General features: G+C 36.2%; 1 long non-coding RNA gene across 1 annotated transcript in view; it reads left to right on the top strand.

The window, feature by feature from the left end:
- The window catches only part of LOC122810085, a 132226-nt gene extending 122640 nt beyond the window's left edge, over positions 1–9586 (top strand). Inside the window, exon 4 of the long non-coding RNA XR_006366053.1 lies at positions 9539–9586. This is a non-coding gene — a long non-coding RNA (uncharacterized LOC122810085). The remainder of the gene's footprint in view (positions 1–9538) is intronic.
- Positions 9587–13944: the final 4358 nt, after the last annotated feature.

Here is a 13944-nt window from a genome sequence, read left to right as displayed (position 1 = left end):
ATTCAAAGCGCAGCAAACACATTCCCTGATAAAATTAGACCAAAACTCACCCAGTTAATTCCATCATATAAGAATGATATTTGCGCTTCATAAAAACCCAAAGCATCATGTATAGAAGGAGAGCTGAAGCACCATGCAAATTTCAACCTGGGACAGGAATGTGATTTCAAAACAAACCGCCCTATTAGAGAATATTATCACAGCTTACAGGCTGCTTTTATTGCTTAAGATGTTTTGCTGAGCAATACAAGTTTCCTGGCAAACTGGCACTTTTTTGTAGATTAGGTGTTGTTAGTCTGTGTTTGCAGAGACATTAATTCAACTTGTGGTAAAAACACATACTCCATCTGTTATCAGGTCCATGGATAGTGGACATAGCTACCTGCCTCTGATTACTTTGCTACTCCATGCATGTATGGTTTCAGGTACTAATGACATACAGGACCTTAATATTGATTTTTTTAAGGTTTATTAACTACATAGGACTCTAGTGTGTGTGTTTTTCTGTGTGCCAGCCCTGCACACTTGCACTTCATGTTTTCAAATGCCACCAGACATTTTCTCTTAGATATATTAAATGGGCGGATACATGAAGATATTGTTTGACAGTCTTATGGCATTCATGGATACAAACCAAATTTTTATTTTTATGATTTAGTTTTAAATAAGGTTCATTTCTGACCTACAGATGCCTCTTCTCAGAAGTGGCCTGATATTAATTAATTAATCAACAACTTCAAAGTCTCATACTATACTATGGAGACTGGGAGTAGCAAACCATGGCAATAGGATGGAGATCATTGGCAGCTTACAGCCTTTACCTTCTTTGCCAAATAATCATATTCTCTAAGAAATGCATCATATGGACAAGAAAAAATACAATTCAGTCTAAGCTGTACTGCCGATGTTATCCAAAACCAGGAATTGACAGTTTTTTTTTGTATATGTTATTAAACCATTTTTCAAGTCTTGTCCTAGAAATATTTAACATGAGTAGCTGTCAGATCTTATGTTTTTGTAGGTATGCCATGCAGGCTCCTCACATTGTGTCTGGAGCCTCCTTCTATCAGATCTAGAATGTTAAGCCAAATGCATTTTCCATCTGACACAAAACTCTAAAGTAAGGCCAAATGTCCATTTGGGAAAGTTTTAGATAATGCTGCTTTTCTCTATGGCATGAGGCCCAGTTTCCATACCCACCCTCAGAGGGCTGCACCACCTGCAATAATTCTACTAATTATAATCACCTGATGGGTTGTTGTGCCATGGGAATGGGAAAAATATCATTTTTCGCTCAACCCTGTCCTGGCACCAAATATTTTCTCTTCTACTGATTTCAGAATTGGCCAGGTTATATTCGGCAAGATAAATATCCTACTTGTGTTTCCATCTCACTACTTTTGTTTTTATGAAAATAACTAAATATTCAACAACATTTTTTTCCAAGAATCTTAATTTTTGAAGTCTTTTCTAACTGAAGAAAACAGTTGAAACCTCAGTGCCATTATGCTGGACGATACAATTACAGAGATCTTTTAGAAAGCTACTGTCTTATATGCAATGCAGCTCAATGTTAAGGATAAAGATGATAGTTTTGTAAAGATTGTATACCACTGCATGACACATTTGTTTTATTTGATCTTTCATTTTTAAAAGGTTTATTTTTCTTGATTTGTATTCCTCTCTCGGGGATTTTATTTAATGATAGGGAAGCAGTTTTGTTTTTCTGCTCCCTTATATCTTTTTGACTACATTGATCTGAGTTTCTGTTGTGAAAACATCTGTGCATTTTCTGTATATATTGGGGCAGATCCCAAAAGTGGGCATTTGTGTTGTTGCCTAGGTCATGCCTCTATTGATTACTTGGGCAATTTTTTTTTACATTGCTGGATGAAAATGCTGGAGAAAGAATGATCACTTTATCTTTGTTCCATACCCTGAGCTCCTCTTTGCCATAATAGCAGGCAGGTATAGTCTGCCTGCCCTTGAATGTATATATGGTGATGTATATAAATGTGAGGTCCATCCCTAGCAAGGCTGAAATTATCTAAAACTTGTTGTGTGTGACTATGATGTTTTCTGACAAGTTTAGCCATTAACTTGCAGGAGATGTATCTCATAGCACCAGCATTATTCAGTGCCCTGGGTAAGATAAGATTATGGATGCAGTGATGTTTGTTTTAAATCTGAGTTTAAGATGGCACAAGCTATGAAACTGTATTATTCCTTTGAATATGTCCTTGTTGCAGGAACAATCTTTGAATTTCTCCCTGTCTGCTTTCAGTCCATTTGAATGAGGACATTTGAACAAGATTTTACCAACTTTGCTGCTGATTGTGATATCACCAAAATGTTATTGGTTTTGAATGGTATAATTTATGGACTGATGATTAGAAGGTAACTCTTACCAATGCATTTTCAGCAATATGATGAGATTCATGTTTGCTCAGGTAATTACCACTGTAACTCATCAATTAAGTCATCAGTTTTCCTGTTCACTATAATGGCTACAGATTTAGTATCTGTGGTGGTCTCTTGGTGTGACCATTTTGCTCCAGAACTAGCCTGTTTGTTCCCCAGTCTTGAGCACACAGACTATAATTGTTCTTATAAAATTATAAATTATTTGTTTTCTTTATCTCTGCTTCAGTGTCATCTAGAAGATACTGCAAGTGATCCATAAATATTGATTCATGATGTTAATAACATTTGCCCACTATACTAGGTTCACTTACCTGCTACATGTATGCCTCACTCCACTCATGGTATGTGAGCTATGTTTTGATTTTGAGCTTTGTTCCTTATTATAGGAGGAATAGACTGAAATATTGTTGCACATTTTTTATTCTCTAGAGAGACACTTGATTTGGGGGATCATGAAGCATTTTGTCAGCTGGAGATCTCTTGTAAGAAAGCAGAATTCCTTCTGGAGAGTCCTCAGTGGTGTTGCACTGACTAACAATGCTATTTAAAGTGATGGTCAGACTGTTCAGCCCCGTGTCTTTCCATTTGGAAGGCCTTTACATCACATTAGTAAAACATCGCTGCTCATTTCTTTGTGTTCTTGGACAGTGTTTAGTATTCCTAGTTTTGATGAGCTCACATTTGCAATATAATGCACACCTCTTAATACGTGTAGAGTTGATTTCTATCTTTCTAGACAGGTAACTGTTTGCCTGTGCATGATAGGATCAATCATTTATCAGATTCTGGTATCTTCTCTGAAGACTGGGATTTTTCCTTATTGCCATCCTTATAAAAATATATATATATATACAAAAAAATAATAATAATATAAAAAGATATATATATCCCAATTGTATGAAGAATTATCACTTTATCTCAGACAGCTATTTCTGGTAAGGAAAGTCAGAAAGTAACAAGTAGCTGGAATCTTCACTGTCAGGAGTCTCGCAGATCTATATCAGCCCAGAATCTATATTCACCAGAGTGCTGAAACTGCCCTTGTTATGGCAATTAATTGTCTCTGGGTAGCTAAAGTGGCTAGGGATCAACACTTTTTATTCTTTCTTGATCTTTCTGCATCATGTGAATCTGTGTGTCACGTTGCACTCACGGAATATTTGCATTCCTGCTGTGGTCCCTCCTATATTCAAATTTGTGATACCACATTTTCACAGCTTGTGTCAACGTAAGGTCAGATTTAATTTGTCACCTATCTTTGTCAAGAAAAAAAAGAACAAATCAAGGCCTAATCTAACAACATGCACATAATCAGAAATATTCTTGAAAACTAGGAAGTTGGTTTTCTTAGACATTTTCAGGATATAACTTTTTTATGACATGCAGTCTGATATGAGAAGACAGATAATTAAGATTTTCAAAAGGAAAAAAATGAAAGATGAGTAATTCTTACAGAATTTGTATTATAAAAGCTTTAAAAAATGTAAGAATTAGTTGAATGCTAGGCCACTGTTTTTTTTTATTTTTATTTATTGCTGGTATACTAGTAAGAGTAGAAAATAAATGGTCAGATCATGAAAACTGACACCATTATGAAAAATTCAGATACACTTTTTTTGAGGTCCCCATGGATCTCATTTTACTGGATTGGCCTCCAGTGCCCCATGTCCAAGCTGGGTCTACCAGCCATTCTCCTTCCCCCTGGACTTACTCCAGTGCTGCTGGGGCCTGGCATGGATCTTACAAGTGTCCTGGGGGCTTAGCAATCTGTGCTTCTTCCATCCAGTGTTTTACTTATTTTTGTTTATTTTAATTTATTTTATTTACCTTACCAATTTTCTCCATGCCTGACCCCACCACAGTTGTTGCTTACACATGAAAGCAGCATGGCAACATACCTCTTTGGACTGCATTCCCTTAGGAAGCATCAACACCAAGCACCACCTGCCTTGGGATGGGCACGCTTCCCTGCCGCCCCATCAGTCACCTGAGCAAATCTGGGTCAGCTGGGACATAATCAGGGTTTTATCCCTGTATGCCACAGGAACAGCTTAAATTCAGGTACACTGTTAAACAATAAAGTATACTTAAACCAGTCTATATCTACCAAAACAAAAACAGATATTGTAAAGACCATCTAATAATAAAATGCATGTCCATTAAAGCCAAAGAAATTGCTGTACCAATTTATAACCCATTGCTCCAAGAAGCTATTGAATACAGTACTGTATTTATAACCCTCAAACAACCGACTTGAAATATGTTTGGACGGTACAATGCTTCCTTAGAAGAAAATTTGTAGGAATGAAAAACATTACATATTTAGAAAGGCTTCCAAAGTTACCATTATGTTCTCTTTCTTCCAGGTTATTTAGAGGAAGTTTTTCTGTGATTACAAAGCATTGTCTAATTTGTTTTACTTTAAAGTCTGTGTTGGAATGCACCATTAAGGAAGCTAAAACCAGATATGTAAACCTAATGCTAAAAATAAATATCAGCTATAGTAAAAAAAATATAACAAATGTATTGCACAGTGGCTTCCTTGATTCTTTAATAAAATTCTCTGTACAATTAGAAGTGAAAAGCAGACATTTAACTTAATATATACATAAGCAATAGTGCCCAATAGGATGGGCATTCTGAAGAAATATTGGACCATATGCAATGCTGTGAGATTCAACACTGCAAGTAGAAGGGCTGCTCTCTCCTGAAAATTCTTTTATTTCCTCAATGCCTACCTACAGGGGCAGTGCTGCACTTAGAAAATGGCTTCTGTACTTGTTTTTTGTCAATTATTTTTCATATCCTGTTAAAATTAGAGGAAGTTTTTGTTAGTTTCTTGCTGCTTTTTTAAAGTAATTCCTTTCCCTATTTAGTTACTGATATTGTACTTTTAGCAGTTGCTTGACAAAGTAAATGAATATGTGCATCTGATTGGAGATGTGTGTGTGTGTGTGTGTGTGTGTGTGTGTGTGTGTGTGTGTGTGTGTGTGTGTGTGTGTGTGTGTGTGTGTGTGTGTGTGTGTGTGTGTGTGTGTGTGTGTGTGTGTGTGCGCGAGTGTGTGTGTGTGAGTGTTGTGTATGTTTTATGCATATGTAAAAAAGGGAGACAGAAAGAGGAATTTATTTATTTATTCTACATTTGATTACCCTGTAATGTCCGATTGGGCCAGAAGCCCATTTTCAGTGGAGACCCCGGGACAAAAGCTCCAGATACTTTATGATAGTACAACAGTGAAAAATCACAGTGAAAATAGTAAAAAGTTACATTACAAAAATGAAATATAGAAACAAAGGAGTTTACAGCAAAAGTATGAATACAGTAAAATAGAGTACATTGAGTTACATGGTTAATAGTGGTACAGAAGGAGTGCATTTACATGTTCACATAGTGGATCATGTTTACGCTTTTTTTTTTTTTTTTTTTTAAGTATTGAGGGAATTACTAATTCATTGATGGGTTGAGAATAACTGATATAAGAAAGGTTGGACAAGCAGTTGGTGAGAGGACTCTGTGTAGGGGTACTTTGCCTGGGCTAGAAACTTAGCCTGGGATAGTAGAGGAGCATAGCCAGTGATTAGTAAAGAGTTATTTTAGATGTTACTTGAATTTGAGGCTGTTGGTGTTGTTTAAGATATTTTTGGGTAATAGATTCCAGGTGCTGGATATTTTGTTAGAGTAGAAGGAATCACCATAGGTATTGTGGGATTTAGAAATCTTTAGAAGCAGTTTATCAGATGATCGAATAGTTCTAATGTTAGTGTTTGCTTGAATCAGGTGTTTTAAAGCTGGGCAGTTATCAGGTTTATGGAAGATGCTGTGGGCAGTGGCTTTTGATTCGGGTTTAATAGGTTGTGTAGCTCAAGTCAGATGAGTTGTTTAAGTGCCAGACAATGGGGAGATCTGTGCAGAAGGTTTGCAGCAAATATTGCTATTTTGCTATAGCACATCTCTAGACTGTTTAGCTCGGTCTTGTGTAGGATGGTAAAAATTTGTGAAGAATAGAGGAGGGTGGGTAGAAGGAAGGATCTGGCTGTGGCTAGTATGGAGTTGTTGGTTAGGTATGGTTTGGCTCTGTAGAGTGAGCCAAGTTTAATATGGGCTTTTTTGATTGTTAGGGCTACGTTTGTCAAATTTTAGACATTTATCTATTGTGACTCCTAGAAGTTTAGTTTGATCGACTGGTTCAAATTTAGTGCAATTGGAGGAGTAGATGGTGAAGTATGGAATAGTTGTTTATGGTTTTATTGTTGAAAAAGAACATAAGCTTAGTTTTTGGTGGGTTTAGTATGAGTTGGTTTTCAATGAGGTTGTTTTCTATGTCTTGGAGTGATTTTAGTTTTATTTCTTGTAGTTCAGGAAATGAGGGTGCAGAGCAGATAAGGGAGGTATCATCAGTGTATTGGATGATAGAGGCTATTTGGGCTGCATGTGATAAAAAGGAGACTCCCGAGGATGGAGCCTTGTGGAACGCTGACAGAGATAGTTAGGAAGGGGTGAGGTTTATTTCTCATTTGGTGGACTGCTGTATTTTAGTAAGATAGCTGTGAAACCAGGATAAGGAAGATTGACTAAGGTTATATGTTGCTAGTTTGTTGAGAAGTTTTTAGTGGGAAACTGTGTCAAAGGCTTTAGACATATCGAGGAAAACAGAAGAAATGAGTTGGCTTTGGTTTTTGAGGAGGTTAACAGTGCTGGTGACCCTTATTAGAAATAGCTATATGGAACTCAGCTGATACCAGAGGTATCAATTCATGCTCTGGAGAAAATATATAAACTTAGTAAATTACACTGTTGTACAACATAGCTCCCTTAAGTAACTTGTGCTCCAAGAAGCTATTTTAATTCCTGCCTGAATTCACAGTGGGATAAAAAAAGAAAACAGCTTCTGCATGCAATTTGAAATTTCCATTTTTTTTAATGGAGACCTTTACATGCTAGAAATTTTCTGCATTGCATTACATTGTGTCAACTGCATTTATCTTCAAAAATAAGGAGAGGGTTTGCAGTTCATTAGCTTTTTCATTAGCCACTAGCTTAGTGTGCTGCCCATTGTAGAACTGAAACCGAAACTGGTTCTTCTTAACCAACCGTGTCATAGAGAGCAGTACAATCAGATACACATGTATGGAATATTAAATTAAATTTTAAATACTACGCATATCAGTTTTAATTTTCTTTTTATTTTATTAGTTTGTTAACTCAGCAATGCTTCACCCACATATCACTGACTTCCAATTCAATGAATATTCAATTTACCAATTTCTGTGTGTTGGGAACTCAGCCCAACAAAAAATTAAAATTAAATATTCCTTGCAAGGGGCAAACCCCTATACCCCCATCTTTATAGATATAACCTCTCTGGTTAGACAAACATGATGTAAGGAGAAATTCACAAACGAAAGGGAATAATTGCCAGTGTATAATTCAGTACTGCTCCTGCAATGATTTCCTTTAGAAAAATATTAATCAATGAGTTCAGCACTTTGGAGATAAACTTGATCAGACAGAATCTTATACAGTTTACAATTAATGAGATGTTGGGAAGCTCCTGGTAAACGTACTTGGGCCTCTTCTCAAGGACAACATAGGTTCAGTGTCTAATAACTCCACTCTAAGGCCCCACACTTTAAAAATATCAATGGCTATAGACCAATAGCTAATATCTGCCTATTGATAAAATTCTTTGAAAAGCTTAGCTATGCCCAGGTACTTGAATACAGACAAAAATACAAAGACTCTTTCATAACAAAATGAAAACTGTTCAAGAGTGAAATAGCAGTAATCACTCTTTCTTCTCAAATCTACTCCAGTATAGAAAATGGACTATTGGCAGGGAGCTGTCTTTCTTGATTTAAAAAGAGCTTTCAAAACAGCCAGTACCAACCTACTAAATAATCAGACTTATTATGGATTTTCAATAGAAGTTGTGACATAGTTCAAAAACTATTTCTCTGCTAGAACCTTCACAGTCACTAGCTCACATCACTATTCAGAATCTGCAACTTTTTCACTATTGGGGTACCTCAGGGCTCTATAATCAGCCTATTGCCTTTCTGTTTAATATAGCTATAAGTTCTAACAAATCTACAGTAATGCACTTTAGGGGACCCCTAAAAGCTCAGCAATATCATTGCTACCGAAACTGTTGGCTGATGTCTATTTACCCCATCATTTATTTAACGATACCTTGGGATATTACTAGATGATATACTTTCCTTTACTAATCACATTGAACATTCTAATAACAAATATCTTCTGCCTTTCAAGGTAGCATATGGTGCACCATACTTGCTTACCTTTTATACCAGGGGGGTGATTGCCATAAATGTTATATACAGAATTGAATGATGTTCCATTCATTGCCGCTGTGATGTGTCAATCATACAAATCACAGAAAATAACAGAAAATCACAGAAAACAAAATACTAAGGTTCATTAAACTTTCACTAATGACTGAACATCACTGTATTATAATATTGAAAGCAAAGTGGTGACCTGTCACTGCTAGGACAAACTTCATATTTAATATTTCTGCCTATAAATTAATCAAAGACAGTTTCTGTCTTCCTCATGGAAACAAATTAAAAATTAATCCATCAAATAAATCAGTCCTCCCTTCACTTTAGTTATAAGAGAAAATCCTTTTGAAAAACTAGTACCAGGCTAAGACACAATTGACTCAAAGATATGTGCTCAATACATTTAAGAAAAAAAAAAAAACCCAGAAAGAATGCCTCACACAAGAAGGCAAACAAGTCTGTTTTTTTCTTATACTTGCTTAGATGAAATCATTTGTAGACAAGTTGTGTTCAACCACGATGAAGTTACTCCTCAGTATTAATGCATGTGGGCAACATTGCTTTTATTCCTCGACTTACTGCAGACCTAATAAATGCATAGCAATTATTCTTTCCATGTTATTGACCTGCATAAACAGTAGAAAACAAATTCTAAACATTTCTATTTTTACTGAGAACTGGTAGATTTTAATCTGTCTACTTTTTCAGTACTGTTTGATTCAATGCATCAGCAAAACTTGTCTTTATGCATTTAATTATTTAATCTGCCTTAACTTTTATGACTCTTGTAAACATAGTTCTTATTTTCCAGATGTTTCAATGGATATGACATCCACAAAATCAAAGACTTCTACTGGTGAGTACATTTATGTCTGGTTTTACTAAAAGCAGTTAATACGTCAAGATAAGAATTTTTGGTTTAGTGTGTCTGATAGTTGGATTTGATAACTTATTTCAGTTAGGTATTATAGCAAATTGTATTGCTCAGTTTCACAAATAGTAATTTTAAAGAATTCCTACATTGTATGTTTAAGGACCTGTGTTTGAGGACTGTAAGTGCAATTCTTAGAACAGCAGGAATTTAAGTACAAACATAGTGAAATGTATACAAAGTCTGAAATTGCTGTATCCTGGAGTATTCCCTCTTGTCTGACACACAGTGGTATCAGAAGTAATATCTAATATATATATATATATATATATATATATGTGTGTGTGTGTGTGTATGTCTTTGTATAAGTAGTGTGGCTATGGTGGGTGTAGCCCCTCACATCAGAGCGTGCAGGGGTTTGCTACCTCAAAAAATTATTTTTGTCTGTAACAGTGATTTTTCATTCTTTGTTATTATGCTCTGAGGTTACACTTACTTTTTCTGATTGTGTTTTGGGCCTCTTCTCCAGGACAGCATAGATCCAGTGTCTAATAATGACTCTCTTAAGGCCCCACACTTTAAAAATTCCAATGGCTATAGACCTATAGCTAATATCTGCCTATTGTCAAAAATATTTGAAAAGCTTAGCTGTGCCCAAGTACTTGACTAGAGACAAAGATCGAGTCTCTTTCATAACAAAACTGAATACCGTTCAAGTCTCAAACAGCAATAATCACTCTTTCTTCTCAAATCTAATCCAATATAGAAAATGGGCTATTGGGAGGGAGCTATCTTCCTTTATTTAAAAAGAGCTTTCAAAACAGCCAGTACCAGCCTACTAAATAATCAGCCTTATTATGGATTTTCAATAGAAGTTGTGACATAGTTCAAAAACTATTTCTCTACTAGAACCTTCACAGTCACCAACTCACATCACTATCCAGAATATGCAACTTTCACTATGGGAGTACCTCAGGGCTCTATAACCAGCCTGTTGCCTTTCTCTTTATACATAAATAACTTACCATGGGATTTACGTCACCTAAATATTACTATGTCTGTCATTGATACGGTATTGACATGTTCCATAAATCTCCCTTAATAGTAACCTCACAACTCTAAAGCACTTTTGTCTCAGGATGGAACTGGCTATCACACAATAATATATCTATAAATTCTAACAAATCCACAGTAAATGCACTTTATGGCACTCCTAAAAGCTCATCAATACCATTGCTCCCGAAACTGTTGGCTGATGTGGATCTACCCCACCATTTATTTAACGATACCTTGGGATATTACTAGATGATATACTTTCCTTTACCAATCACATTGAACATTCTAATAACAAATATCTTCTGCCTTTCAAGGTAGCATATGGTGCACCATACTTGGTTACCTCTTACACCAGATGGGTGATTGCCATAAATGTTTTTATACCCAGAACTGAATGATTTTCCATTTATTGCCCTGTGATATGTCAGTCATACAAATCACAGAAAACAAAATACTAAGGTTCATCAGACTTATACTAATAACTGAACTGAACTGTGTTATAATACAGAAAGCAAAGTGGTTACCTGTCACTGCTAGGACAAACTTGTTACTTAATATTTCTACCTATAAATTAATAAAAGACAGTTTCTGTCCACCTCATGAAAATGAATTATAAATTAAGCCATCAAATAAATCAGTCCTCCCTTCACTTTAGTTATAAGAGAAAATCCTTTTGAAAAACTAGTACTAGGCTATGACACAATCAGATTAAAGATAAGTGCTCAATATATTTAAGGAAAAGAAAAAAAAAAACAGAAAGAATGTCTTGCAGAAAAAAAGCAAATATGTCTGCTTTTTGTTTCTTATACTTGGTTAGAAATAATATTTAGACAAGTTGTGTTCAACCATGATGAAGTTACTCCTCAGTATTAATGCATGTGGGCAACATTGCTTTTATTCCTCGACTTACTGCAGACCTAATGACATGCATAGCAATTATTTTTTCAGTGTTATTGACCTGCATAAACAGTAGAAAGCGAATTCTAAGCATTCCTATTTTTACTGAGACCTGTTAGTTTTATTTTCTACTCTTTCTGGACTGTTTGATTCACTGCATCAGCAAAAGTTGTCTTTATACATTTAATTATTTACTCTGCCTTATCTTTCATGATCCTTGTAAACATATTACTTATTTTCCAGATGCTTCATTAGGTATGCTATCCACAAAATTAGAGACTCCTACCGGTGTATACATTTATGTCTGGTTTTGCTAAATGCATGGAATATTCAAGATAAGAAGAATGTTTGGTTTAGTGTGTCTGATAGCTTGATTTGATTACTTATTTAAGTTAAGTATTACAGTAAATTGCATCGCTCATTTTCACAAATACCAATTTTAAAGAATTCCTGCATTGTATATTTGAGGACCTGTGTTTGAGGACTGTAAGTACAATTCTTAGAACAGCAGGAATTTAAGTACAAAGATAGGGAAATGTATACAAAGTCTGTCTATCTATCTATCTATCTATCTATCTATCTATCTATCTATCTATCTATCTATCTGTCTGTCTGTCTGTCTGTCTGTCTCTGTGTGTGTGTGTGTGTGTATTTGTGTTTATTAAAGTAGTGTGGGTATGCTGGTTGTAGCCCCTCACATCAAGGGGTGCAGGGGGTTTGCTACCTCAAAAAATGATTTTTATGAGTAACAGTGATTTTCATTTTTTGTTATTACGTTGTAAGGGTTATACTTACTTTTTCTAATTGTGTTTTATGATTCACATTGAAGAGTCTTGAAATTCTGACAGATTAACAATTTTATATCATTGCTGCTGAACAGTGAAATAGAATCTTAAGGTAACTGAATAGTGATGTCTTTCATGACTGACTGAACAGTTTGTGCTTCAGGACACAACATTAACCCAGTATCTGCAGCATCCTGCTGAACAGGAAAACATCAACATCTTGTGGAAACATACATTTTTCAAACCAGCTTTGTAGAGGTTGTAGTCACTTGGCTCAGTTTTAAGGCCTCATTTTATCACAGTGGTTCATAGGTTCATAGGTAGGTACTAGGCTATCGGCCCTGGGGCCTATACAAGCCCAGTCAAAAAGGTACCCTGGCTTTTGCCACTCAAGAAAATTATTTTCCTGTGCCACTGTCGAGCAAAGCCACAGAGGTGATCCCTGGGGTGAATTTCCTATTTCCCATCCAATCATCAGGATTTTTCTTGAAGAGTGCTAATGAGGAGCTTTGTTTGATATAGATAAGTAGTTTATTCCAGAGTATGGGAAGTCTCTGGGATAGGAATCTATCCCTCCGGCATGTTCTGTTTTTTGTGGTGACAAGGTTTAGGTCCCTAGAGCGTGTAGCTCTAGGAGGGATTGGGATTTCTTTAAGTGGAGCATGTCCAACAGCTCCGGGTTTGACATAGCTTTGTATGTTAGGCAGAGATCACCTCTGAGTAGGCGATATGCAATGGAGTAAAGCTGGAGTTTTCTGAGACGGTTTGCGTAGGGCATCTGTTTGAGGCTGGTAATCCTCTTTTTGAGGTATTTCTGCGGCCTTTCCAGTTGTTGCAGATGTCTTGTGTGGTACATACCAAAAGGGGCATTGTACTCTATGCTTTGGACATTAGGCTAGATTTCAAAACAGTTTGTATCTGAGGTAAAATCTAATGCAAATGTTGTAGATGTTTTAGGTGATGTATGTAGATGAAGGTTTGCACAATTGTATGACAACCTTTTCAGACTATTAGAATTAGCTGGTTTTCAAGTAATAGATTGCAGTGCTGATATCTATGAAAGCACTGGAGCATGGTGGTCAGCCATGTTGGAGTGTGCATGAGGTAATCATGAGACCATAACACTCATGACCAATGCCTTTGTTGATATCTCTAATGCTGATCCCAGTGAATGCTAGTGTTTCCTTAGACCCACACACACAGGCCCTATGTATTCTGGGTATCATCTACATGAGCATCCTGAACAGCATGTGCCATGTTAGTTATCTGGTACTGTTATCTCTGACCACCAGAGTGTCACCTGCAAGCACACTTATGAAGTCTGTCATCCAACTTCTAGTATGTTTTACATTGCATAATAGCAATGGGTATACATGATGTACCATATACAACCCCCTGAAAGAGCAGCAGAGGAGCTAAGTATCCACTGCTAAAGGGGCTTGTTTGACTTCTCCAGCATATGCACAGTAAGGGCAGTATCTGCATTTATTATGCATCCTAATCTCCTTGTCACATTGGTTATCAATGCTCTTATCTTCACCCACCTTAGACATTAATGGCTATTTCCATCCTCCTGTGGGTGTGCCCACGTACAGGTGCAGGTGCATC

Source organism: Protopterus annectens, chromosome 8.part1 (assembly GCF_019279795.1).
Source record: "Protopterus annectens isolate FY-2018-M chromosome 8.part1, PAN1.0, whole genome shotgun sequence".
NCBI lineage: Eukaryota > Metazoa > Chordata > Ceratodontiformes > Protopteridae > Protopterus > Protopterus annectens.
Note: the sequence above shows the minus strand (reverse complement) of the source record. Positions and strands in the feature narration are given on the sequence as shown.